The sequence below is a fragment of the Arachis hypogaea genome, chromosome 18 (assembly GCF_003086295.3).
Source record: "Arachis hypogaea cultivar Tifrunner chromosome 18, arahy.Tifrunner.gnm2.J5K5, whole genome shotgun sequence".
Taxonomy (NCBI): domain Eukaryota; kingdom Viridiplantae; phylum Streptophyta; class Magnoliopsida; order Fabales; family Fabaceae; genus Arachis; species Arachis hypogaea.
The window spans coordinates 71,849,715-71,869,585 of NC_092053.1; positions in this window are offsets into that span (position 1 = coordinate 71,849,715).

Consider the following 19,871-nt stretch of genomic DNA (forward strand, 5'->3'; position numbering starts at 1 on the left):
TTAGCCTCCAAGTTAGGGGGCTAACGTTGGCTCAAACGTGGGGAGCCCAGGGAGTAATCTTCATGCCCAACGTTAGCCTCCAAGTTAGGGGGCTAACGTTGGGGCTAACTTCATGCCTCCAGGTTCAATTTCACTTATTCCTCTCTTCACTCCTAGCCATTCCTCTTTGCTTCAACCTTTCTCTAAACTTTCTTCACCTATCATTAATCAACCAAACACATCAAAGCTATGCTCAAAATCATGAGATATTCATTCTTTCATAATATGCAACAAATATAGCATAAAACCTCATGAAATAGCATGAATTCATACATTGTTGATTAAATCAAAGGAAACATGAAAATCTACCCAATTGGCTTGCTTATGGCTCAAGAAAGTGCATAATTCAATTGAAAACAAAAGAAAAAGGCTAGTTAAAATAGGCTAAGATGACTTGTCATCACAACACCAAACTTAAAGCTTGCTTGTCCCCAAGCAAGAAAAGAATCATGCAATAAAGATTGACAATCCAAGGTAAGAAGAATAGCAACTCAATGTTTATGGTAAGCTAGTTTTCTAAGCATACTACAATCACAAAAGAAATGTAAATGATTGATGCTTCCATCTAGCTCAATTTATGAAATCTTTTTCTTATATTTCTTCCTTGAAACAAGCTTTTGATTTTCTTATTAGCTTCTCCTTTTTGGGTGCTTTGCCCCATGAGTTGATAACAAAGCTACGACTTCTAAATGCTTTGTTTTCAAGTATTACCACTTGATACATAAGCACCACAAGCATTTGATTAGAGGACTTCATTAAGCTCATTTTTCTTTTCTTTTCTTAACTCTCTAATCATTGATGCTCAGAGCCTTGAGCTTTGAGGGAGTGCTTTTGCACTTTGAGCCTAGCCTTGACTTCTAAGTGTTTTGTTTTCAAGCATTTGGCTTGATACATAAACACCACAAGTACTTAGCAAATAAATTGCCATTGGTACTCAGAGCCTTCAGCTTTCTCACTCTTTCCCTTTTTCTTTTCTTGCTCTATTTTGCTTTTTCTTTCAAGGTTTTCATGATTTTCAAAAGATTTCACAAAATGTACTAGATGAAAACTTCAATTAAATAAAATCCAATGCAATTGAGCAACAATAAATCATACTAGCTTTCCAATACTTGTATGCACATGCTAAACTCTTCTTTAGTTCCTTGTTTGTTTATGATCATGATGCTTTACTGCTTTTGAATTCACAAAACTCAAGTTGGTATTCATAATGACACAGCACCATGTTGCAAATTAAAAATCAACTATGCCTTTTCATACACACATGCATACAGAGAAGGTAAAGACAATCATGCAGTTTATAGTGCTTGAAACAAATGAGAGGAAAAAGAACTTTACAACCTTGTAGTTCATCTTCTCTATTGTTGTCATTTTCCTCCCATTCTCTTCCTTCCCATATCAAACTCAGAATGCTTGCTTATCCTCAAGCAACTATTAGAACCGTGGATATGGGGCTAAGATGGATCATGAATGTCTTACACAAGGAATGTTAGTAGTACATGTGTTTCAAGCAAGCAAAATTAAAGATAATAATCAAGGCACAAGATACAGAGACATTGTGATTGCATACTTAAGAAGGTGAGCATAATACTTTGCATAGAAGATAAGTGGCACACCAAACTTAGTGTGACACTTTTACTTTGGAATCAATGCAAGTATTCAGTCAAGATTTGAAGCAAATTGTGTTGCATAGCAACACCAAACTTAGAATGCAATCCTATGTCCATTTATTTGAACTAAAACTAAACAAAAGAAACTGTTATATGTTAAGTACAATCACCAAATGAAGAATCTGTTATGAATAAGGATGTCTTGGTGATGTATTAACAAAAACAGTTAATGGAGGAAAGCATTAAAAACAAGTAAATAAATGAAACAAAGGGAAAACAAAAATTATCCAACTAAGAAGAAAAATAACACTGTAAAAGGCAATATGATTATGCAGACAAGTGATGTTGCTGGATTGATTTGCATAGAAAAATAGGTGGCACACCAAACTTAGAATCTTGGTGTGTCACTTTCATGTAAAATTGATGCAATCATCCATGAAGATGGAAAACAGTTTGTTGCAAGGCAACACCAAACTTAGAATGTAATCATATGCCAATTTATTGAAATTTAAACAAAGCAAGGAGAAGAATTGTACCTACTGTCTACCTGTTCTTTACTTTCTTCCTTTTCTTCCAATTTGTTAAGAGAAATGACTTCAAAGGAGGAGAAGTTTCAGCTAGTGCCCCCTGTCTTGGTCTCTCCTCAGCAAGCTTCCTTGTGAAATTGGCTTGATTGATCTTGCTTGCTGGATCAGGGGGAGGATTATTTGCAGTTGACCTTCTCATGAATGTTGTCCTTGGTGTCTTGGTCACAATCCTCTTCTTGGTGCTTTTGTTAATTGCCTTCACTTCTTGGATGTCAAGACATGGTTGCTGTGTGATTATTGGAGTGATTTCTTCATTCAGGGCCTCTTGTATTGGTGGTTCCATGAACTCCTCCTTTATGTACTTCTCTTCCTCACTTGAGTTTGGAATGACTTCTTCACTCTCTTGCTCCTCCACTTCCTCTTTTACACCCAACATTTGTTTCAATCGCTCTATCATGGGGGAGGTTTGTCGATCTTCCCAACATTTCTTCATCTCCTCGTCATACCTTTCAATCATGGATTCAAATGTTGAGGCGTTTTGGTCCAGGGAGGTTTGTGAGAGTTGTGAGTCTTCATGTTCTCTTGTCATCTCAAGTGCAGTTTCAGGTTCAACCACCTCATTCTTCATTGAAAGTTCACTTGATGCAGTGGCCTCCTTATCTTGCTCTTCCACTTTCTCCTTCATATCCATCAGTTGGCCTTCATTTTTCTTGCTCAGTGGTTCTAAGTGTTTCCTTATTTTCTCTAAATCTTCATTCATATTTTTTTAAGAGACTTTCTTCCCTTTTCCAGGCTTGTTGTTGTTCCTTCATGAATTGTTCTTGTCTTTTCAACAATTCTCTGGATTTTTGAAGTGGATCTTCATTTTGCTCTTCCACCTCCTCCTTTTTTGCAATTTCACTTAACACAGGGACCTTGCATTCTTGTTTTTCCATTTTCTCCTTCCTTGCATTCAACAATTGGCCTGCCATTACTTCCATGTTTTTGAATGAATTCTCTTGCTCGTTCCAAGATCTTTGCACCTCCCTCTCATATTTTTCAAACATAATCTCTAGCTTTGAGAGGCCTAGGTTCGTGGAAGTTTGTGTTGAGGCATATTTAGGTGATGAAGAATTTTCAAATGTAGAAGTGGGCGGTGAGGTTGGACAATCTCTCATGTGAGTTGACTGCTCAGAATTTGCAGTTTCTTGGTAATACTCCCAGCCACCATTGAAATAATGACTTGAATCATTTTGTGGTGGAGGGAAATATCCCATATGTTTTTCTTTCTCATCTTGTGGTTCTGAAGCATGGCTCCATGAATTGGAGAGCCCAGAATTTGAAGTTTCTTGGTGATATTCCCATCCATCATTAGAGATTGGTGATGGTGGGTGATATCCCATAGAATTTGTTTGATCATGAGATGAGTTGAACTCCATTTGAGTTTTGTAAAACACACAACCAAGGAAAATTGAAATTACTCATATCAGAGATGAGAATTTCTTAGTGAGGCAATAACTCAAACACCTTGGTTTCAACTTAGAGCAGAGAACAAAAACAAAGAAAATGCTTGATCTAGACTTCTCACCCACTTAATCATTGTCGATCTAATCAATCCCCGGCAACGGCGCCAAAAACTTGATGAGTATTTTGGTGAAAAATAAATTTCTCCCAAAACACACAAATCTAACCGGCAAGTGCACCGGGTCGCATCAAGTAATAAAACTCACGGGAGTGAGGTCGATCCCACAGGGATTGATGGATCAAGCAATTTTAGTGGGTGATTAGTTTAGTCAAGCTGACATTCAGTGAATTGTGTGAAATTGTAGCCAACAGAAAGTAAATGACAATGAATTTAAAGTTGCAGAATGTAAATTGGCAAGTAACTTAAAGAGCAAGAAATGTAAATTGCAAGAATCTTAAATTGCAAGAAAGATAAATTTCATTAAATGTAAAGGGGAGTGGGTGCAGGGAAATTAAAGAGAGCAATAGATCAAGCAACTGGAAATGTAAATTGCAGGAAGAATAAAGGAAAGTGGATGCTAGGAATTAAAACAGAATTTAAATTGTGAAGTGCAGTGAAGTAAGGAACGCTCAGATTCTCAGCTTAATTGCAAAATAAAATTGAAGATCTCAGGGAATCAAAGAGACTAGAAAACGAGTCTAGATCTCAAGCCCTTCCTTGATTCAACAGCAGACAGATTGAAGAAGAAATGAAGATGGAAGCAGTAAATGAAAACTTTGATTCAAATCCCAATTTCTGAAATTATGCAGACAAGCAAAACAAAGAGAAATCTCAAAGGGAGAATGAAACAGAATTTCTTCAATTCTCCACTCAAGATTCAAGACAAGAATGTAAACTAAGAGAGAGCTCTCTAATCCTAATGCTCCCTAGTGGAGCCAGCCTGTCCACAAATATGAAAATGATGCCTTATATAGGCTTTACAAAATGAAAATGAAATTCAAAACAAATTACAATTAAAATGAAATTTCTATTCTAACTATCTCTTGTGCCTCTGAGTGATGATCATTTGGGCCCTTGCTCTTGATGGAATTGGGTTGATAAAGGCCTTGGTTGATTGCTCTTGGAGTTTGAAGAGGAACCGAATTGAACCAATTGAACCGGTTTTGAAATTAGCCATAGTTGGACCTAACGTTTGAGCCAAAGTTAGGGGTCTAACTTTGGCTCCAACTTTTCATATCAGTTGGCACATTTTTCTGGTTTGGACGTTGGTGCCAACGTTAGGGGTCTAACTTTGACCCTAACGTTGGCCTTGTCTAGTGTGCTTGTGGTGCCAACGTTGGTGCCAACGTTAGGGGTCTAACTTTGACCCTAACGTTGGCCTCCCTTATGCATGTTCATAGCGCCAACTTTGTCCTCTTGTCATGTTGCTAATTTTATGCCCAATATAGACTATCATATATGGTTGGAAAGCTCTGAATGTCATCTTTCTAACCCACTTGGAATCACTTCAATTGGACATCTACAACTCAAGTTATGATCATTTGAAGAGGGCATGGTCGCTGGCTTTGGTGTGCAGCGTTTGATGTAACGTTAGCCCTCAAACGTTGGCGAAAACGCCAGTTCTGGAGGCTCAAATGTATTGTCCACCCCATACTATTATACATTGTTGGAAAGCCCTGGATGTCTACTTTCCAATGCCGTTGGGAGCACATTATTTGGAGCTCTACAGCTCGAGTTATACTCCTTTGAAGGTGCAGAGGTCAGTTGGCCTCACTGCAGGTTGCCACCATGTTCGTTTATGCACATTGCGGGGCAGTTTTCTCCCTCAATTTTAGTGTCCACCATGCAGTGCCATATATGCTTGGAAAGCTCTTGATTCCTACTTTCCAATGCTACTTGAATCACCTCATTTGGAGCTCTGTAGCTCAAGTTATTCTTGTTGGAAGTATACCCCTTGTATGCCTTGTGGTGTGTGGCGCCAACGTTAGCCTCCAAGTTAGGGGGCTAACGTTGGCGCAAACGTTGGCCCCTTTCCCTTATGTCTTCATGTGCCAACGTTAGCCTCCAAGTTAGGGGGCTAACGTTGGCGCAAACGTTGGATGGCCAGGGAGGAATTCATGTGCCAACGTTAGCCTCCAAGTTAGGGGGCTAACGTTGGCTCAAACGTGGGGAGCCCAGGGAGTAATCTTCATGCCCAACGTTAGCCTCCAAGTTAGGGGGCTAACGTTGGGGCTAACTTCATGCCTCCAGGTTCAATTTCACTTATTCCTCTCTTCACTCCTAGCCATTCCTCTTTGCTTCAACCTTTCTCTAAACTTTCTTCACCTATCATTAATCAACCAAACACATCAAAGCTATGCTCAAAATCATGAGATATTCATTCTTTCATAATATGCAACAAATATAGCATAAAACCTCATGAAATAGCATGAATTCATACATTGTTGATTAAATCAAAGGAAACATGAAAATCTACCCAATTGGCTTGCTTATGGCTCAAGAAAGTGCATAATTCAATTGAAAACAAAAGAAAAAGGCTAGTTAAAATAGGCTAAGATGACTTGTCATCAAAGCCGATTTTGTTTAAGTAAAGGAAATGGTTTTGAAAGAAGTAAAGGTTACGTGACTCGGTTTGGCTTAGATCCTATTTTCTTACTCAAATCAGAAAGCCAATGTTTTAATGATTTTAAATGATTTTGGCGAAATGAGATATGTTATTCTCCCCTAAAGACTTGGGACTCTGCCAAAAAACTGTTGTTATAAAATCCCATCGTTGGATGGATGATTTTGAATACTGTGAAACAAATCCTTAACTTGCCATGGTTTTGAAAGTTTTGGAAAGAGAATGCCAAGAGTGGCTTTGTTTTAAAAAGGGAACTCACTTTGAGTAAATTCGGCTTATGAGCCTGAGATGATTTGAGAAATGAGATTTCTAAAGCCATGGCTGAAAAGAGTTGAAACTCGATTTCAAAGTGAAATGAATTGAGAAAATGATTTATGGCTTAAATGCCGACTTTATGAATTTAATGATGTTGAATGGTGGAAGTGCTGTTTTGTTGTGAGCCGGAATGGCTGTGTATGATTATACATATTGGTTGGTTCTGGATTGAACCGTGAGCCGGAATGGCTGTGTATGATATGAATATTGGCTGGTTCTGGACTGAACCATGAGCCGGATGGCTGAGATGGATGTTGATCCATGGATGAGATTGAATGCATGTTTATGCTGAATCATTGATAAACGTGAATGTTGCACTTCTACTATCTGAGATACGAGTTTCCCTGGGTAGTAGCAGTGGCTAGCCACCACGTGCTCCAGGTCGAGACTTGATACTCTGTTGACCCTATGTCGTAAGTGTGGCCGGGCACTGTGAAAGGCCCGGATGAGCTCGCCCCCGTAAATATTCACCAGTGAGGGTGATGGATATGGATCATGATTATGATCAAGTTTATGATGAGTATAACTCGAGTTGGGGATGCACGACAGAGGGACAGTCCAATGGTTAGCTACCAGGACTTGTCGGGTTGGCTCTATAACCGACAGATGATATCATCAGCCACTAGGGACAGGCATGCATCATATGCATTTGTGTGACATTGGTTGGGTGTGCATATTATACTTGGTTTGCCTATGTGATTAATTGCTAACTGTTCTACTTGTAATAACTGTTTGTTTGTGCTTGAACTTCCTATCTGTGTTTGCATCTGGGACTCTGTTGGATTTGTGGTGACTGGTTGTTGGTTGGATTGTTTGGGCCTAGGGCCGTGGTTGGAAAGAGATGAACTGATGGTTGATTTCGGTTTTGTGTTTCCGGTTTGGAATAAAATTATGAAAGGCTATTTTGGTTCCGCATAGATAAACCGTTTTGAAAGGCTTTTGAGTTTTGAGAATTGAATGGTTCCTCTTTCAGTAAGGATTTTTGACTTTACTTTTATTGAAAACCGTGTTTTTGAAAAGAGGCATAAGAAGGTTATTAATCACTGGTACGGTTTATCTTCATGTATCCTATTACAGTAATTCCCAAAAACCCTCTACTGAGAACCCTTTCGAGGATGATGTTCTCACCCCCCTACATTTTTCCCCTTTCAGGATATGGGCGCAGAAGTTACGAAGAGCTTATTTAATTGTTGTTGTGATGCTCTGTATTGTTTTAGTTATGGTTTATTGTACCCTTGCCTTTATCTTGATATAACCTGTAAGAGGGATAGGAATTGTATTGGATTATGTTTGTAATATTACTTATATATATATGTATGTATATATGTGGATGTACTCTTTATGAGTTTTTGTAAGTTGTATGGTATTTATGGATGTACGTTATCGAACGAAAGGTTTTGGGAGCGGTATTGCGGTTTAAAGTTTTAAACAGGCTCATATTTTTTTAGTATTAAATAGTATAAGTGTCGTCGTAATGTCCGAGCTATCAGAGTCGCGCAGCCGGAAGTGTGAGCTCTGGTAGTTAGGGTGTTACATCGGATGTTTTTGAAATTCTTTATTTTTATACTTTTAGGCAAAAAAACTATATTTTTTTGTTTCAAAATTTAAAAATAAAAAGTTTTCATCTTTTTTTTGTCTTCAAAATATTGCTGGACTTTATTTTATTTTTCTACTTTAAATAAAAAATTTAATTTTTATTTTTAAAATTTTGAAAAAATGAAAAATTTCGTATTTTGAAATCAAAAATTTTTTTCAAGTATATTTTTTTTTCACCGGATAAAGCTATTTTTTCACAAATATAGAATAAAATAATTTTAAAAATTTTTTTTATTGGATATTTTTCAAAATCTTTATTTTTATATTTTTAGGCAAAAAAATTATTTTTTAGGTTTCAAAATTTTAAAAATAAAAAGTTTTCATCTTTTTTTTGTCTTTGAAAGATTGCTGGACTTTAATTTATTTTTTTACTTTAAATAAAAAATTTAATTTTTAAATTTAAAAAGTCAAAAATAAAACAAAAAATTTGGTATTTTGAAATAAAAATATTTTTTTAAGAATATTTTTTCCACGGAAAAAGCTATTTTTTCACAAATATAGAATAAATTAATTTTAAGAATTTAAACTTTTTAAATTTTTTGTTTGTTGGATATTTTTGAAATTCTTAATTTTTATACTTTTAGGCAAAAAAACTATATTTTTTGTTTCAAAATTTAAAAATAAAAAGTTTTCATCTTTTTTTTGTCTTCAAAATATTGCTGGACTTTATTTTATTTTTTACTTTAAATAAAAAATTTAATTTTTAAATTTATAAATTCAAAAAAATGAAAAATTTTGTATTTTGAAATCAAAAATTTTATTTCAAGTATATTTTTTTTCATCGGATAAAGCTATTTTTACAAATATAGAATAAATTAATTTTAAAAATTTAAATTTTTTAAATTTTTTTTTTTGGATATTTTTGAAATTCTTTATTTTTATACTTTTAGGCAAAAAAATTATTTTTTTGGTTTCAAAAAAAAAAATTTTCAACTTTTTTTTGTCTTCAAAAGATTGCTTGACTTTAATTTATTATTTTACTTTAAATAAAAAATTTAATTTTTAAATTTAAAAATTCAAAAATAAAACAAAAATTTTCGTATTTTGAAATAAAAAATTTTTTAAGAATATTTTTTCCCCGGAAAAAGCTATTTTTTCACAAATATAGAATAAATTAATTTTAAAAGTTTAAATTTTTTAAATTTTTTGTTTTTTGGATACTTTTGAAATTCTTTATTTTTATACTTTTAGGCAAAAAAATTATTTTTTCGGTTTCAAAATTTAAAAATAAAAATTTTCATCTTTTTTTTGTCTTTGAAATATTGTTGGAATTTATTTTATTTTTCTACTTTAAATAAAAAATTTAATTTTTAAATTTAAAATTTCAAAAAAATAAAAAAATTTGTATTTTGAAATCAAAAATTTTATTTTAAGTATATTTTTCTTCACTGGATAAAGCTATTTTTTCACAAATATAGAATAAATTAATTTTAAAATTTAAACTTTTTAAATTTTTTGTTTGTTGGATGTTTTTGAAATTTTTATTTTTATACTTTTAGGCAAAAAAACTATATTTTTTGTTTCAAAATTTAAAAATAAAAAGTTTCATCTTTTTTTTGTCTTCGAAATATGCTGGACTTTATTTTATTTTTATACTTTAAATAAAAAATTTAATTTTTATTTTTAAAATTTCGAAAAAATGAAAAATTTCTTATTTTGAAATCAAAAATTTTATTTCAAGTATATTTTTTTTTCACCGGATAAAGCTATTTTTTCACAAATATAGAATAAATAATTTTAAAAATTTAAATTTTTAAAATTTTTTTTATTGGATATTTTTTAAAATCTTTATTTTTATATTTTTAGGCAAAAAATTTATTTTTTAGGTTTCAAAATTTTAAAAATAAAAAGTTTTCATCTTTTTTTTGTCTTCGAAAGATTGCTGGACTTTAATTTATTTTTTTACTTTAAATAAAAAATTTAATTTTTAAATTTAAAATTCAAAAAAATAAAAAATTTCTATTTTGAAATCAAAAATTTTATTTCAAGTATATTTTTTTCACTGGATAAAGCTATTTTTTCACAAATATAGAATAAATTAATTTTAAAATTTAAACTTTTTAAATTTTTTGTTTGTTGGATGTTTTTGAAATTCTTTATTTTTATACTTTTAGGCAAAAAAATTATTTTTTTGGTTTCAAAATTTAAAAATAAAAAGTTTTCATCTTTTTTTTGTCTTTGAAAGATTGCTGGACTTTATTTATTTTTTTACTTTAAATAAAAAATTTAATTTTTAAATTTAAAAATTCAAAAATAAAACAAAAATTTGGTATTTTGAAATAAAAAATTTTTTTAAGATTATTTTTTTCCCCGAAAAAGCTATTTTTTCACAAATATAGAATAAATTAATTTTAAAATTTAAACTTTTTAAATTTTTTGTTTTTGGATGTTTTGAAATTCTTTATTTTTATACTTTTAGGCAAAAAAACTATATTTTTTTGTTTCAAAATTTAAAAATAAAAAGTTTTCATCTTTTTTTTGTCTTCGAAATATTACTGGACTTTAATTTATTTTTTTACTTTAAATAAAAAATTTAATTTTAAATTTAAAAATTCGAAAATAAAAAAAAAATTTTATATTTTGAAATAAAAAAATTTTTAAGAATATTTTTTTCCCGAAAAAGCTATTTTTTCACAAATATAGAATAAATTAATTTTAAAATTTAAACTTTTTAAATTTTTTGTTTGTTGGATTTTTTGAAATTTTTATTTTTATACTTTTAGGCAAAAAAACTATATTTTTTTGTTTCAAAATTTAAAAATAAAAAGTTTCATCTTTTTTTTTGTCTTCGAAATATTGCTGGACTTTATTTTATTTTTTACTTTAAATAAAAAATTTAATTTTTATTTTAAAATTTCAAAAAATGAAAAATTTTTATTTTGAAATCAAAAATTTTATTTCAAGTATATTTTTTTTTCACCGGATAAAGCTATTTTTTCACAAATATAGAATAAATAATTTTAAAAATTTAAATTTTTAAATTTTTTTTATTGGATATTTTTAAAATCTTTATTTTTATATTTTTAGGCAAAAAATTATTTTTTAGGTTTCAAAATTTAAAAATAAAAAGTTTTCATCTTTTTTTGTCTTCGAAAGATTGCTGGACTTTAATTTATTTTTTTACTTTAAATAAAAAATTTAATTTTTAAATTTAAAAATTCAAAAAAAATAAAAAATTTCTATTTTGAAATCAAAAATTTTATTTCAAGTATATTTTTTTCACTGGATAAAGCTATTTTTTCACAAATATAGAATAAATTAATTTTAAAATTTAAACTTTTTAAATTTTTTGTTTGTTGGATGTTTTTGAAATTCTTTATTTTTATACTTTTAGGCAAAAAAATTATTTTTTTGGTTTCAAAATTTAAAAATAAAAAGTTTTCATCTTTTTTTGTCTTTGAAAGATTGCTGGACTTTATTTATTTTTTACTTTAAATAAAAAATTTAATTTTTAAATTTAAAATTCAAAAAAAAAAAAAATTTGTATTTTGAAATAAAAAATTTTTTTAAGATATTTTTTTCCCGAAAAAGCTATTTTTTCAAAATATAGAATAAATTAATTTTAAAATTTAAACTTTTTAAATTTTTTGTTTTTGGATTTTTTGAAATTCTTTATTTTTATACTTTTAGGCAAAAAAATTATTTTTTTGTTTCAAAATTTAAAAATAAAAAGTTTTCATCTTTTTTTTGTCTTCGAAATATTCTGGACTTTATTTATTTTTTACTTTAAATAAAAAATTTAATTTTAAATTTAAAATTCAAAATAAAAAAAAATTTTATATTTTGAAATAAAAAATTTTTTAAGAATATTTTTTTCCCGAAAAAGCTATTTTTTCACAAATATAGAATAAATTAATTTTAAAATTTAAACTTTTTAAATTTTTTGTTTGTTGGATGTTTTTGAAATTCTTTATTTTTATACTTTTAGGCAAAAAAACTATATTTTTTTGTTTCAAAATTTAAAAATAAAAAGTTTCATCTTTTTTTTGTCTTCGAAATATGCTGGACTTTATTTTATTTTTCTACTTTAAATAAAAAATTAATTTTTATTTTAAAATTTCGAAAAAATGAAAATTTGTTATTTTGAAATCAAAAATTTTATTTCAAGTATATTTTTTTTCACCGGATAAAGCTATTTTTTCACAAATATAGAATAAATAATTTTAAAAATTTAAATTTTTAAATTTTTTTATTGGATATTTTTCAAATCTTTATTTTTATATTTTAGGCAAAAAAATTATTTTTTAGGTTTCAAAATTTAAAAATAAAAAGTTTTCATCTTTTTTTTGTCTTCGAAAGATTGCTGGACTTTAATTTATTTTTTTACATTAAATAAAAAATTTAATTTTTAAATTTAAAAATTCAAAAAAATAAAAAATTTGTATTTTGAAATCAAAAATTTTATTTCAAGTATATTTTTTTCACTGGATAAATTATTTTTTCACAAATATAGAATAAATTAATTTTAAAATTTAAACTTTTTAAATTTTTTGTTTGTTGGATGTTTTTGAAATTCTTTATTTTTATACTTTTAGGCAAAAAAACTATATTTTTTGTTTCAAAATTTAAAAATAAAAAGTTTTCATCTTTTTTTGTCTTCAAATATTGCTGGACTTTATTTTATTTTTCTACTTTAAATAAAAAATTTAATTTTTATTTTTAAAATTTGAAAAAATGAAAAATTTCGTATTTTGAAATCAAAAATTTTTTTCAAGTATATTTTTTTTCACCGGATAAAGCTATTTTTCACAAATATAGAATAAATAATTTTAAAAATTTAAATTTTAAAATTTTTTTTATTGGATATTTTTCAAAATCTTTATTTTTATATTTTAGGCAAAAAAATTATTTTTTAGGTTTCAAAATTTAAAAATAAAAAGTTTTCATCTTTTTTTGTCTTTGAAAGATTGCTGGACTTTAATTTATTTTTTTACTTTAAATAAAAAATTTAATTTTTAAATTTAAAAAGTCAAAATAAAACAAAAAATTTGGTATTTTGAAATAAAAATATTTTTTTAAGAATATTTTTTCCACGGAAAAAGCTATTTTTTCACAAATATAGAATAAATTAATTTTAAGAATTTAAACTTTTTAAATTTTTTGTTTGTTGGATATTTTTGAAATTCTTAATTTTTATACTTTTAGGCAAAAAAACTATATTTTTTGTTTCAAAATTTAAAAATAAAAAGTTTTCATCTTTTTTTTGTCTTCAAAATATTGCTGGACTTTATTTTATTTTTCTACTTTAAATAAAAAATTTAATTTTTAAATTTATAAATTCAAAAAAATGAAAAATTTTGTATTTTGAAATCAAAAATTTTATTTCAAGTATATTTTTTTTCATCGGATAAAGCTATTTTTCACAAATATAGAATAAATTAATTTTAAAAATTTAAATTTTTTAAATTTTTTGTTTTTGGATATTTTTGAAATTCTTTATTTTTATACTTTTAGGCAAAAAAATTATTTTTTTGGTTTCAAAAAAAAAAAAATTTCAACTTTTTTTTGTCTTCAAAAGATTGCTTGACTTTAATTTATTATTTTACTTTAAATAAAAAATTTAATTTTTAAATTTAAAAATTCAAAAATAAAACAAAAATTTTCGTATTTTGAAATAAAAAATTTTTTAAGAATATTTTTTCCCCGGAAAAAGCTATTTTTTCACAAATATAGAATAAATTAATTTTAAAAGTTTAAATTTTTAAATTTTTTGTTTTTTGGATATTTTGAAATTCTTTATTTTTATACTTTTAGGCAAAAAAATTATTTTTTCGGTTTCAAAATTTAAAAATAAAAATTTTCATCTTTTTTTGTCTTTGAAATATTGTTGGAATTTATTTTATTTTTCTACTTTAAATAAAAAATTTAATTTTTAAATTTAAAATTTCAAAAAAATAAAAAATTTGTATTTTGAAATCAAAAATTTTATTTTAAGTATATTTTTTTCACTGGATAAAGCTATTTTTTCACAAATATAGAATAAATTAATTTTAAAATTTAAACTTTTTAAATTTTTTGTTTGTTGGATGTTTTTGAAATTTTTATTTTTATACTTTTAGGCAAAAAAACTATATTTTTTTGTTTCAAAATTTAAAAATAAAAAGTTTCATCTTTTTTTTGTCTTCGAAATAGTGCTGGACTTTATTTTATTTTTTACTTTAAATAAAAAATTTAATTTCTAAATTTAAAAATTCAAAATAAAAAAAAATTTTATATTTTGAAATAAAAAAATTTTTAAGAATATTTTTTCCCCGAAAAAGCTATTTTTTCACAAATATAGAATAAATTAATTTTAAAATTTAAACTTTTTAAATTTTTTGTTTGTTGGATGTTTTTGAAATTCTTTATTTTTATACTTTTAGGCAAAAAAACTATATTTTTTGTTTCAAAATTTAAAAATAAAAAGTTTCATCTTTTTTTGTCTTCGAAATATGCTGGACTTTATTTTATTTTTCTACTTTAAATAAAAAATTAATTTTTATTTTAAAATTTCGAAAAAATGAAAATTTCTTATTTTGAAATCAAAAATTTTATTTCAAGTATATTTTTTTTTCACCGGATAAAGCTATTTTTTCACAAATATAGAATAAATAATTTTAAAAATTTAAATTTTTAAATTTTTTTTATTGGATATTTTTCAAAATCTTTATTTTTATATTTTAGGCAAAAAAATTATTTTTTAGGTTTCAAAATTTTAAAAATAAAAAGTTTTCATCTTTTTTTTGTCTTCGAAAGATTGCTGGACTTTAATTTATTTTTTTACATTAAATAAAAAATTTAATTTTTAAATTTAAAAATTCAAAAAAAATAAAAAATTTGTATTTTGAAATCAAAAATTTTATTTCAAGTATATTTTTTCACTGGATAAATTATTTTTTCACAAATATAGAATAAATTAATTTTAAAATTTAAACTTTTTAAATTTTTTGTTTGTTGGATGTTTTTGAAATTCTTTATTTTTATACTTTTAGGCAAAAAAACTATATTTTTTTGTTTCAAAATTTAAAAATAAAAAGTTTTCATCTTTTTTTGTCTTCAAATATTGCTGGACTTTATTTTATTTTTCTACTTTAAATAAAAAATTTAATTTTTATTTTAAAATTTTGAAAAAATGAAAAATTTCGTATTTTGAAATCAAAAATTTTTTTCAAGTATATTTTTTTTCACCGGATAAAGCTATTTTTTCACAAATATAGAATAAAATAATTTTAAAAATTTAAATTTTAAAATTTTTTTTATTGGATATTTTTCAAAATCTTTATTTTTATATTTTAGGCAAAAAATTATTTTTTAGGTTTCAAAATTTAAAAATAAAAAGTTTTCATCTTTTTTTTGTCTTTGAAAGATTGCTGGACTTTAATTTATTTTTTACTTTAAATAAAAAATTTAATTTTTAAATTTAAAAAGTCAAAAATAAAACAAAAAATTTGGTATTTTGAAATAAAAATATTTTTTTAAGAATATTGTTTTCCACGGAAAAAGCTATTTTTTCACAAATATAGAATAAATTAATTTTAAGAATTTAAACTTTTTAAATTTTTTGTTTGTTGGATATTTTTGAAATTCTTAATTTTTATACTTTTAGGCAAAAAAACTATATTTTTTGTTTCAAAATTTAAAAATAAAAAGTTTTCATCTTTTTTTTGTCTTCAAAATATTGCTGGACTTTATTTTATTTTTTACTTTAAATAAAAAATTTAATTTTTAAATTTATAAATTCAAAAAAATGAAAAATTTTGTATTTTGAAATCAAAAATTTTATTTCAAGTATATTTTTTTTCATCGGATAAAGCTATTTTTCACAAATATAGAATAAATTAATTTTAAAAATTTAAATTTTTTAAATTTTTTGTTTTTGGATATTTTTGAAATTCTTTATTTTTATACTTTTAGGCAAAAAAATTATTTTTTTGGTTTCAAAAAAAAAAAAATTTCAACTTTTTTTTGTCTTCAAAAGATTGCTTGACTTTAATTTATTATTTTACTTTAAATAAAAAATTTAATTTTTAAATTTAAAAATTCAAAAATAAAACAAAAATTTTCGTATTTTGAAATAAAAAAATTTTTAAGAATATTTTTTCCCGGAAAAAGCTATTTTTTCACAAATATAGAATAAATTAATTTTAAAATTTAAATTTTTTAAATTTTTTGTTTTTTGGATACTTTTGAAATTCTTTATTTTTATACTTTTAGGCAAAAAAATTATTTTTTCGGTTTCAAAATTTAAAAATAAAAATTTTCATCTTTTTTTGTCTTTGAAATATTGTTGGAATTTATTTTATTTTTCTACTTTAAATAAAAAATTTAATTTTTAAATTTAAAATTTCAAAAAAATAAAAAATTTGTATTTTGAAATCAAAAATTTTATTTTAAGTATATTTTTCTTCACTGGATAAAGCTATTTTTTCACAAATATAGAATAAATTAATTTTAAAATTTAAACTTTTTAAATTTTTTGTTTGTTGGATGTTTTTGAAATTTTTATTTTTATACTTTTAGGCAAAAAAACTATATTTTTTTGTTTCAAAATTTAAAAATAAAAAGTTTCATCTTTTTTTTGTCTTCGAAATAGTGCTGGACTTTATTTTATTTTTATACTTTAAATAAAAAATTTAATTTTTATTTTAAAATTTCGAAAAAATGAAAAATTTCTTATTTTGAAATCAAAAATTTTATTTCAAGTATATTTTTTTTTCACCGGATAAAGCTATTTTTTCACAAATATAGAATAAAATAATTTTAAAAATTTAAATTTTTAAATTTTTTTTATTGGATATTTTTAAAATCTTTATTTTTATATTTTAGGCAAAAAATTTATTTTTTAGGTTTCAAAATTTAAAAATAAAAAGTTTTCATCTTTTTTTTGTCTTCGAAAGATTGCTGGACTTTAATTTATTTTTTACTTTAAATAAAAAATTTAATTTTTAAATTTAAAAATTCAAAAAAAATAAAAAAATTTCTATTTTGAAATCAAAAATTTTATTTCAAGTATATTTTTTTCACTGGATAAAGCTATTTTTTCACAAATATAGAATAAATTAATTTTAAAATTTAAACTTTTTAAATTTTTTGTTTGTTGGATTTTTTGAAATTCTTTATTTTTATACTTTTAGGCAAAAAAATTATTTTTTTGGTTTCAAAATTTAAAAATAAAAAGTTTTCATCTTTTTTTGTCTTTGAAAGATTGCTGGACTTTAATTTATTTTTTACTTTAAATAAAAAATTTAATTTTTAAATTTAAAAATTCAAAAAAAAAAAAAATTTGGTATTTTGAAATAAAAAATTTTTTTAAGATATTTTTTTCCCCGAAAAAGCTATTTTTTCACAAATATAGAATAAATTAATTTTAAAATTTAAACTTTTTAAATTTTTTGTTTTTGGATTTTTTGAAATTCTTTATTTTTATACTTTTAGGCAAAAAAACTATATTTTTTGTTTCAAAATTTAAAAATAAAAAGTTTTCATCTTTTTTTGTCTTCGAAAGATTCTGACTTTATTTATTTTTTACTTTAAATAAAAAATTTAATTTTAAATTTAAAATTCAAAATAAAAAAAAATTTTATTTTGAAATAAAAAATTTTTAAGAATATTTTTTTCCCAGAAAAGCTATTTTTTCACAAATATAGAATAAATTAATTTTAAAATTTAAACTTTTTAAATTTTTTGTTTGTTGGATGTTTTTGAAATTCTTTATTTTTATACTTTTAGGCAAAAAAACTATATTTTTTGTTTCAAAATTTAAAAATAAAAAGTTTCATCTTTTTTTGTCTTCGAAATATGCTGACTTTATTTTATTTTTCTACTTTAAATAAAAAATTAATTTTTATTTAAAATTTCAAAAAAATGAAAATTTTTATTTTGAAATCAAAAATTTTATTTCAAGTATATTTTTTTTCACCGGATAAAGCTATTTTTTCACAAATATAGAATAAATAATTTTAAAAATTTAAATTTTTAAATTTTTTTTATTGGATATTTTTAAATCTTTATTTTTATATTTTAGGCAAAAAAATTATTTTTTGGTTTCAAAATTTAAAAATAAAAAGTTTTCATCTTTTTTTGTCTTCGAAAGATTGCTGGACTTTAATTTATTTTTTTACTTAAATAAAAAATTTAATTTTTAAATTTAAAAATTCAAAAAAAATAAAAAATTTGTATTTTGAAATCAAAAATTTTATTTCAAGTATATTTTTTTCACTGGATAAATTATTTTTTCACAAATATAGAATAAATTAATTTTAAAATTTAAACTTTTTAAATTTTTTGTTTGTTGGATGTTTTTGAAATTCTTTATTTTTATACTTTTAGGCAAAAAAACTATATTTTTTGTTTCAAAATTTAAAAATAAAAAGTTTTCATCTTTTTTTTGTCTTCAAAATATTGCTGGACTTTATTTTATTTTTCTACTTTAAAAAAAAATTTAATTTTATTTTAAAATTTAAAAAATGAAAAATTTCGTATTTTGAAATCAAAAATTTTTTTCAAGTATATTTTTTTTCACCGGATAAAGCTATTTTTTCACAAATATAGAATAAATAATTTTAAAATTTAAATTTTAAATTTTTTTTATTGGATATTTTTAAATCTTTATTTTTATATTTTAGGCAAAAAAATTATTTTTAGGTTTCAAAATTTAAAAATAAAAGTTTTCATCTTTTTTTGTCTTTGAAAGATTGCTGGACTTTATTTATTTTTTTACTTTAAATAAAAAATTTAATTTTTAAATTTAAAAATCAAAAATAAAAAAAAATTTGTATTTTGAAATAAAAATTTTTTAAGAATATTTTTTCACGGAAAAGCTATTTTTTCACAAATATAGAATAAATTAATTTTAAAATTTAAACTTTTTAAATTTTTTGTTTGTTGGATATTTTTGAAATTCTTATTTTTATACTTTTAGGCAAAAAAACTATATTTTTTGTTTCAAAATTTAAAAATAAAAGTTTTCATCTTTTTTTGTCTTCAAAATATTGCTGGACTTTATTTTATTTTTTACTTTAAATAAAAAATTTAATTTTTAAATTTAAAATTCAAAAAAATGAAAAATTTTGTATTTTGAAATCAAAAATTTATTTCAAGTATATTTTTTTCATCGGATAAAGCTATTTTTCACAAATATAGAATAAATTAATTTTAAAAATTTAAATTTTTTAAATTTTTTGTTTTTGGATATTTTTGAAATTCTTTATTTTTATACTTTTAGGCAAAAAAATTATTTTTTTGGTTTCAAAAAAAAAAAATTTCAACTTTTTTTTGTCTTCAAAAGATTGCTTGACTTTAATTTATTTTTTACTTTAAATAAAAAATTTAATTTTTAAATTTAAAAATTCAAAAATAAAAAAAATTTGTATTTTGAAATAAAAATTTTTTAAGAATATTTTTTCCCCGGAAAAGCTATTTTTTCACAAATATAGAATAAATTAATTTTAAAATTTAAATTTTTAAATTTTTTGTTTTTGGATATTTTGAAATTCTTTATTTTTATACTTTTAGGCAAAAAAATTATTTTTTCGGTTTCAAAATTTAAAAATAAAATTTTCATCTTTTTTTGTCTTTGAAATATTGTTGGATTTATTTTATTTTTCTACTTTAAATAAAAAATTAATTTTTAAATTTAAAATTCAAAAAAATAAAAAATTTGTATTTTGAAATCAAAAATTTATTTAAGTATATTTTTTCACGATAAAGTATTAAAAATAAAAAATTAATTTTTAAATTTA